The 6,729-nt window shown below is 35.8% G+C and overlaps 1 long non-coding RNA gene across 1 annotated transcript in view; it reads left to right on the top strand.

Moving 5' to 3' along the window:
- Positions 1-259: 259 nt before the first annotated feature.
- Positions 260-6,729, top strand: part of LOC125692213 (uncharacterized) — a 32,131-nt gene continuing 25,661 nt past the window's right edge. The window contains exon 1 of the long non-coding RNA XR_007376521.1: positions 260-370. This is a non-coding gene — a long non-coding RNA (uncharacterized LOC125692213). The remainder of the gene's footprint in view (positions 371-6,729) is intronic.

Below are 6,729 nucleotides of genomic sequence, written 5' to 3'. Positions count from 1 at the left end.
AAAGAGCCTCTAGTTTACTTGTAAAGAGAGTGGAACAAGCTTGCAGCAGTTTTGGGAACAGTGTCTTGGGAAAAGCAGGAGTATGAGGAGCTGTTTGCTGGCAGGCTGAAGCTGTTCAAACACAGCTGCCTTTGCTGGAGATCTGAAAGGGGCATTACACCTGTGAGTTGTAAAACTTGCTGCTGATGTTGCTGTCAAGACACCTGCTCAGGCATACAAATAATGGTGAATAAATCAGCCTTGGAATTCGGTATTCTCTACTGTTATCTGCTTATTTCAGTGAACTAATTGCAACACCTGGAATCAATTCTTTCTCAGCCACTGGGAAATTACTGCAATATCTTTCCCCTGAGTTTACTGCTTTTATACTGTGAGTATTGTTCAGTAACTTTTTTTTTTTTTTTAGCATTGTGGTTAAGATTTCCACATTTCATGCACGTGGGCGTCTAAGTTCTACAGAATTAGGAGAACCTACTGGGTATTCTTTGCCAGCAAAGTAATCCTTTGGCATCTAATGGAACATGGTAAGAATCCCAGGAAGGAACACAGCAGTCTAATATTTTGTGGGGTTTTCAGTAGCTAATGTCAAATCTAACTTGAGAGGTCCTTTTCCTTGTGTTTAAGTCTCTTTTTTTCTTTTTTTTTCTTTTTTTTCCTGTGGATTATCTGAACTCCTCTGTATAGGCATCTACTTGACTTTATCACTGTAATCCTTTACTTTAGGGCTTACACTCGGTATGGATGTTTTAATGCTTTTCCATCTGGAAGACACTAGAATGTCACAGTACTGAGAACAAACTACCATAGAAACTGGAGCTTTTCCCTTAAACTGAAATTCTTCTGGATGCTTGCATATATCAGTGGGATTTATTTACATTCTGTTTTCATGAAGATATCTTAAAATATCTGGAATTCTCTGATGACACAGTAAACCTTAACTATTTGGTTTGATAGTAATTTGTGTTAACTGGGAATTATTCTTATTACAGTGATCAGTTGAAATGCAGACCATTCTCACTTGAGTTTGTTGAAGGTGGATATCTTTTAATATAGTAATTTCAGGACTATGACTGTAAGTTAAAAGTGCAACATTACAGCTCAGTACGTCAGGGCTTTTTTTTCCCCTTGAACAGCTTGCAATATTCAGTGGTTATTATTCTTTCAGAGATTTTTTTTCTTCTTCTTTTGTGTTTGCTAACGTTAAACTTAAGTAACATCACCTTTGTGCTGGGATTTACCTACGAGTGAAGTGTAGAGTGAGGATTCTAAAAGTGACTATTTCTTTTTTTCTTTTTTTTTTTTTAAGTTGTAAATTTTATGGTGTTTCCAGGAAAAGCTGAGTATCTGCTGCTTAGGAATTGCCATGTAAATGAATTCAGGAAACTCTAAAATCATAACTGTTTCAAATGTGAGGTAAGGTAATTCGAAATGATGTTTTATTTCATTTCAGACCTGAATGCAGTCAGGAAAGAAATCTTATACATAGCACTGGGTTTCTTGGTCGTAATGTACACAAGAGAAGTTCAACAGCTGCGTTTCATGGTATGACTTCAGGTCATCCATCGGTACAAAAGACATCACAGTTGTGTCGTTGCTGCAGGAAGTGATATGCCAACATTTTCATGAAACAACTAACCTCTGTTCAGATGACTCTGGAAGGCTATTTCATAATCTTATGCAGTCTGTCTTAAATCTAAAATATGTATGACTAGTTTATACTGAGTAGTATGAGCTTTTTCTTTAATTGCTTTCTCTTGAGAGGTTTTATCTCGAGAAGCAGTAAAGTAACTGGGGAATACGTGCATGACCTGATTTTCGTCATCCACACTTAGACAGTTCTTCAGACAATTTTTATATTACCTTTTCCCAGTTATAAACAAAAACAAAACAAAAACCTTTTACCTATAGATTAGTTTTAAAGATCACTGAAATATAAGTAAGGATAAACATTTTGATTACTGCATACTGAAGTTACTGTAACCTTAACAAATAATGTTTACCCGGTTAAAGGTATAGGATTTTCTTGGGTTATAATAATGCACTTTTAAAGCTATGATAGTTTTCAAACTTGATGAGCTCTTGAAGCAAATCTATTCAACTTCTGGCCATGACATTTTAATACACACCACAGCTAAGGTCATGATTTTTCTTTTGGCTAGGGAAGTAGATATATTCTGTGATTTTTGGTGTTCAGAAAAACATTTTATAGTGAAAGGATGAAATGACCCGAAACTTTAAACTGTGGTTAGAGTAAATCATCTGTCATACTTTGAACAGCCAACATACTACTTCCTGTTTAAAAACTATGACTAAAATCGGAGTATGTCTGTAATATTTGAATCTCACAGCAGCACCTATCAGAACAACAGCTCAGCATTACTAATTACTCTGGAGAAATAGAAATATTACAAAGCTTTGAAGTAGTAGAAAGTTTCACCAGTTATGAAAGTTATATATTTGCAAATTGGAAACCAAGAGTAACAAGTTATTTTGCTGATGTTTTTGGAGGTGTACCATAGATTTAATTCTGTAAAATAATATTAGCTGGAAGATATGCATCACTTCTTGTCCCAGCTAGGAGTGACAACATTTGTGTGATCTGTTGAGTCTATTAGGGTATCTGTGGCATTTCACTGCATAATGACACAAATGCATATGCAGTTTTGCTACAGCACAAAACAGTCTTTTACAGTCCTGCAGACAGCTCACCCTGTTACACTTCTGCATTGATTAGCCCTATTCCCTGGGATTTATTTCACTCTGATGAAATTGTGAGAGAGATTTATAAATATCTGAGGCATGCTTTGAAAGTAGAGAACCATCTAAAACTATCCTGAACTTAGTAGTTTCAATTACTTATTATAAGAAATACTGTGAAGTCTAACTCTTATCAAAAACACTTATCTTCAATTTAACAATACCAAAGATTTAAATTCTCACTTCTAGCTGTAGATGTCCCTGTTCATTGTGGGGAAGTTGGACAAGATACGCCTTAAGGGTACCTTCCCACTCTAACAGTTCTGTGTACTGCTACAGGATCTTTATGCCATGAAATTTTCAGGTTTGTTTTTTTCTATCTCAGACACTGATTTGAAGAACAGCTTTGAGCTCTAAAGGAAGAGAAATTCTTCCCCGTTGATTTCATCACCACTTTGTCTAAATCTTCCCGCAAACATTACAGTTTATGTGTTGACTTAAGCATCACTCAGTTGCTGTTTGACCAAGGTCTGAACACTAAGTATGGCATTTACACTCAAGTCTTCTTTTTGGTACCAAGTGTGCATTATCAACAGTAACACATAACTGCTTATCAAGAAAGATGATCATGCTTGTATAATTTTGAATTCTGGCTAGGAGTGAATGAATAAAAATGTGTTGTGACTTAAAAGGAAAAACAGTATTTAAATCAGTCTTTTGATTAGCCAAGTCTTTTGAATTTCTTAAAATGTGTAAAGGACATATAAATAAAAAAGAAAATACTTGTCTGGCTCTTTCTAAGTGTCTGTCAAAACATTTGCAGGCACTAGAATAGTTCTGCTATACAGAAAATCTTCTCCTCTGGTAAAAGCATATGACTGAACAACAGCTACTGATTGCTAAGCATGTCATAGATTACTATTAAGGATGACAGCAACAACAAAAGATGCAAGACTGAGAAACAAGGTTTCCCAGGATTTGCTCTTGCTCAAGTTTGTGAGAAAGGAAAAAGCAATTCTATATTTCTCTGGAGTTTTCATTCATTTAAAATGAAAATTCTATCTGAGCTGGCTCTCTCATTTGATGAGCTGAAGTGTGCCTCAGCTACTGACCTTTTGCAAACTTACAGTCCTAGTGTTCCCCAGTGCAATTCTAGCATTAGATTCCAGCTTCTCACGGGTTAATTTTGTTGGTGGCTTCTTTCACTGGTGTTACCATCACACCTCATGTTATTTTTTTTCCTGTTGGTGTTTTTTTTTCTGGTGCCAGACAGGACAGCATCACAGGGTCTTGCTATGCATTGAGGTGGGTACTCTTCATCGCCTGAATGCGAGGAAGGTGAATTCCCTCCTGTCATATCATAAGCCTTGGAAAAGTGCTTCTATTGTAAAATACAACTGACAGGGAAAAAAATTGCAAGTTTGCATACTTCTTAGGTTTGATTAAAAGCTTTTCCAGGTAAGCCAAATCCTCCTGCGGTAACTGTGGAGGTTACTGCACCTAGAATAGCAGAAGTAAATGTGTCATAGAGTTAACAGACTGCATAATACCTTAATCTACCTAGTCTTGCCTTCTCTGCTTCGTTCCTTTGAAGTTCAGTAAAATACCTAATTCTTTTTACAGATTTGTTTTGCAAGTCTTTAGAATTATCAATACTTTGCAAACACTATTGTTTGTGGTGACTGCTTGTACTGTGACTGGGGGTCACATCTAGCTCTGTTTCTATGGAATTTTAGGTAGTCTGTAAGGGATCTTTTTACATTACAAGAAGATACAAGAAAATTGCAATGTATATTATCTGGTGGAAAGGGAGAGAGTTTTGTTCAGATATCCAGAAGAACTGTAATTTAAGGAACTTGAAGGTATTGCTTATTTCTAAGCCTCTATATGCAGATGTCAAAGTGTGACCTTCCCCATCCCACTTTCTGTTCTCTAGAGAGGGTTGGCGTCAAATGCTTTTCTTGCCTGTGTGTTCTTTGCTATGCTGTATGACTGCAAAATGAAATAAGGAACCTTTTTCATGTTTTATCATCTGAGAACAAAACGCTCCAACCGATTTCAGTAAGACTTTTTGCGATGATAGACACTATTCTGTTACTCAACAGTCCTTCAGATAGGCCTTTTAAAACGTAGATCTAACATTATGTGTTTCACTTGAAGTATTCAAGGAGTTGCATTATTTGTGAACATGTAGAATTATTTTGGAAATCAAACAATGCTCACTTTTGCTATTTTTATTCTTTATTACTTATTTTATTTATTATTCTTGCAACATCTGAACATCTAAAGGATTACTGTTGATTTAAATTTAGTTTCTTGGTACTGTGTAAGAGCTGCACAGAGCATACATGAAGGTTTCTATGATCAGAGCAAGCTGTTGCACTATGTTTGAAGCCTTCTTTCGCCAATCATTTGTAAGTTAACATTACAGTTTCTGGGAAAAATATTTCCTTGTAGCTCATTTTTAATGTGTTCTGAAAATACTTTTTAGAATGTGCCTTTCAACTGTAGATTTTCCTGAGCTCTTAATGGTTTCTGAGCCCTTTCAGATCTGTTTTGATTTTTGATATCGTAATATCGAGGGTATACCAAATTCCTAATGCTTTAATTTGTGGTGAGTGCTGCTAGGCATTAACCAATTTAGTCACATTGCCAATGCGTAGCCAGCTAGAATTTCTATTCCTCACCTTGAATCACTTCATATTTAAGTTCATTTTCATTCACCAGTTTATTATCCGGTTTTGTAAAGAATTTCATCTCTTCTATTTTGAACAATATAATTTCATCCTTTATGCCACAACATTTTTTTTTTTTTTCCCTTTTCCAAGTCATCTGTAATGTTGAATAGCGTGTAACCTAGAGCATGTCAAACCCTGTTCACAGCAAATCTCTGTTATGAAAATTCTTCTTATCCAATCTTCAAACAAATTGTATGATGATGTTGGGATCTTTCTCTTATCCCATGACTACTTAGTTTCTTTAAGAGGCTTTAGGAACTAATCTTGTTGAGAGACTTGTAGCTGACTCTATCAGCCAGATCTCTCTTATCCACGACCTTGAAAACTATTTTAAAAGACACTTCCCAAACCTAACATTGCTCTTTGACCCTTGTAAAGACAGTTTTTCTTGGTCTGATATCATACTTAACAATGTTCCTTTTAATGCGGTTTGGGGATCTTTCTTTATTGTTTTTACTCACTTTCCCATTTATGGTAGTTTCTGCTGCCTTTCCTGGTGTACGTCAATCTTACAGGTGGTAATTTCATAAGATTTTTATCTGGAACCCCTTTTAAAAAAGTAAATGTTTTATTATGGTTTGTTTTTTTTTTTTTTTCTTCCTCCAAACAGAGTGAATGCATTTAAAACTTATTTGTGTGTACACCAAATCATTTACAATTGGCCACCTGGATACTGCCAAGCAACTTCTGGCAGTATGCAACTCAGCATTTTGAACCTCAACAGTATTGGGATAAGTACTGAGTAGTTACACTGCTACAGTGATTACCTCTGTGCTTTCAAAACTGGCTTGTAGATCCAAATAAGTGAACAACTGTTAAATCTTGATTGCAGTGTAGAAATACCTGGGAGCTTTCCTGAAAAAGAGATCTCAGTCTTATCTTCAACTCTTTAGATAAGTATTCTAGTTATGAGGCTAGTGTAAGGGAAAAACCATTCGGGGCACAGCTTGCCTTTGATGAATGCATGTAGCTTAAGAGTATACTGAGAGTGCTTATAATCAGGCCTAGGAAAACTGTTAAGGGAATGCTTTTTGATAATACTGATTCAAGGTTTCTCTCCTTGTTATATGAAGGGTGAGAAAAGGAGCTGTACCCTCAATCAGCAAAGGGGTTTCCTTCAGGATTAGGCAGAGTTGAAACTATTGATTTCTGTTTGCATGATGGCTAAGCTCATAAATATCCATGAAAGAGGGAATATAATTCATACCTTTGAAGAGTAGCTTGAAGCTGATGTGTATTTTCGCAGTACTTGTATAAATGAAAGTCAGAGTGCTTGTTCAGGTTTGTCAGAAGG

The sequence above is a fragment of the Lagopus muta genome, chromosome 4 (assembly GCF_023343835.1).
Source record: "Lagopus muta isolate bLagMut1 chromosome 4, bLagMut1 primary, whole genome shotgun sequence".
Taxonomy (NCBI): Eukaryota; Metazoa; Chordata; class Aves; order Galliformes; family Phasianidae; genus Lagopus; species Lagopus muta.
The sequence above is the reverse complement of the archived record's forward strand: the minus strand, read 5'-3'. Positions and strand labels throughout refer to the sequence as shown.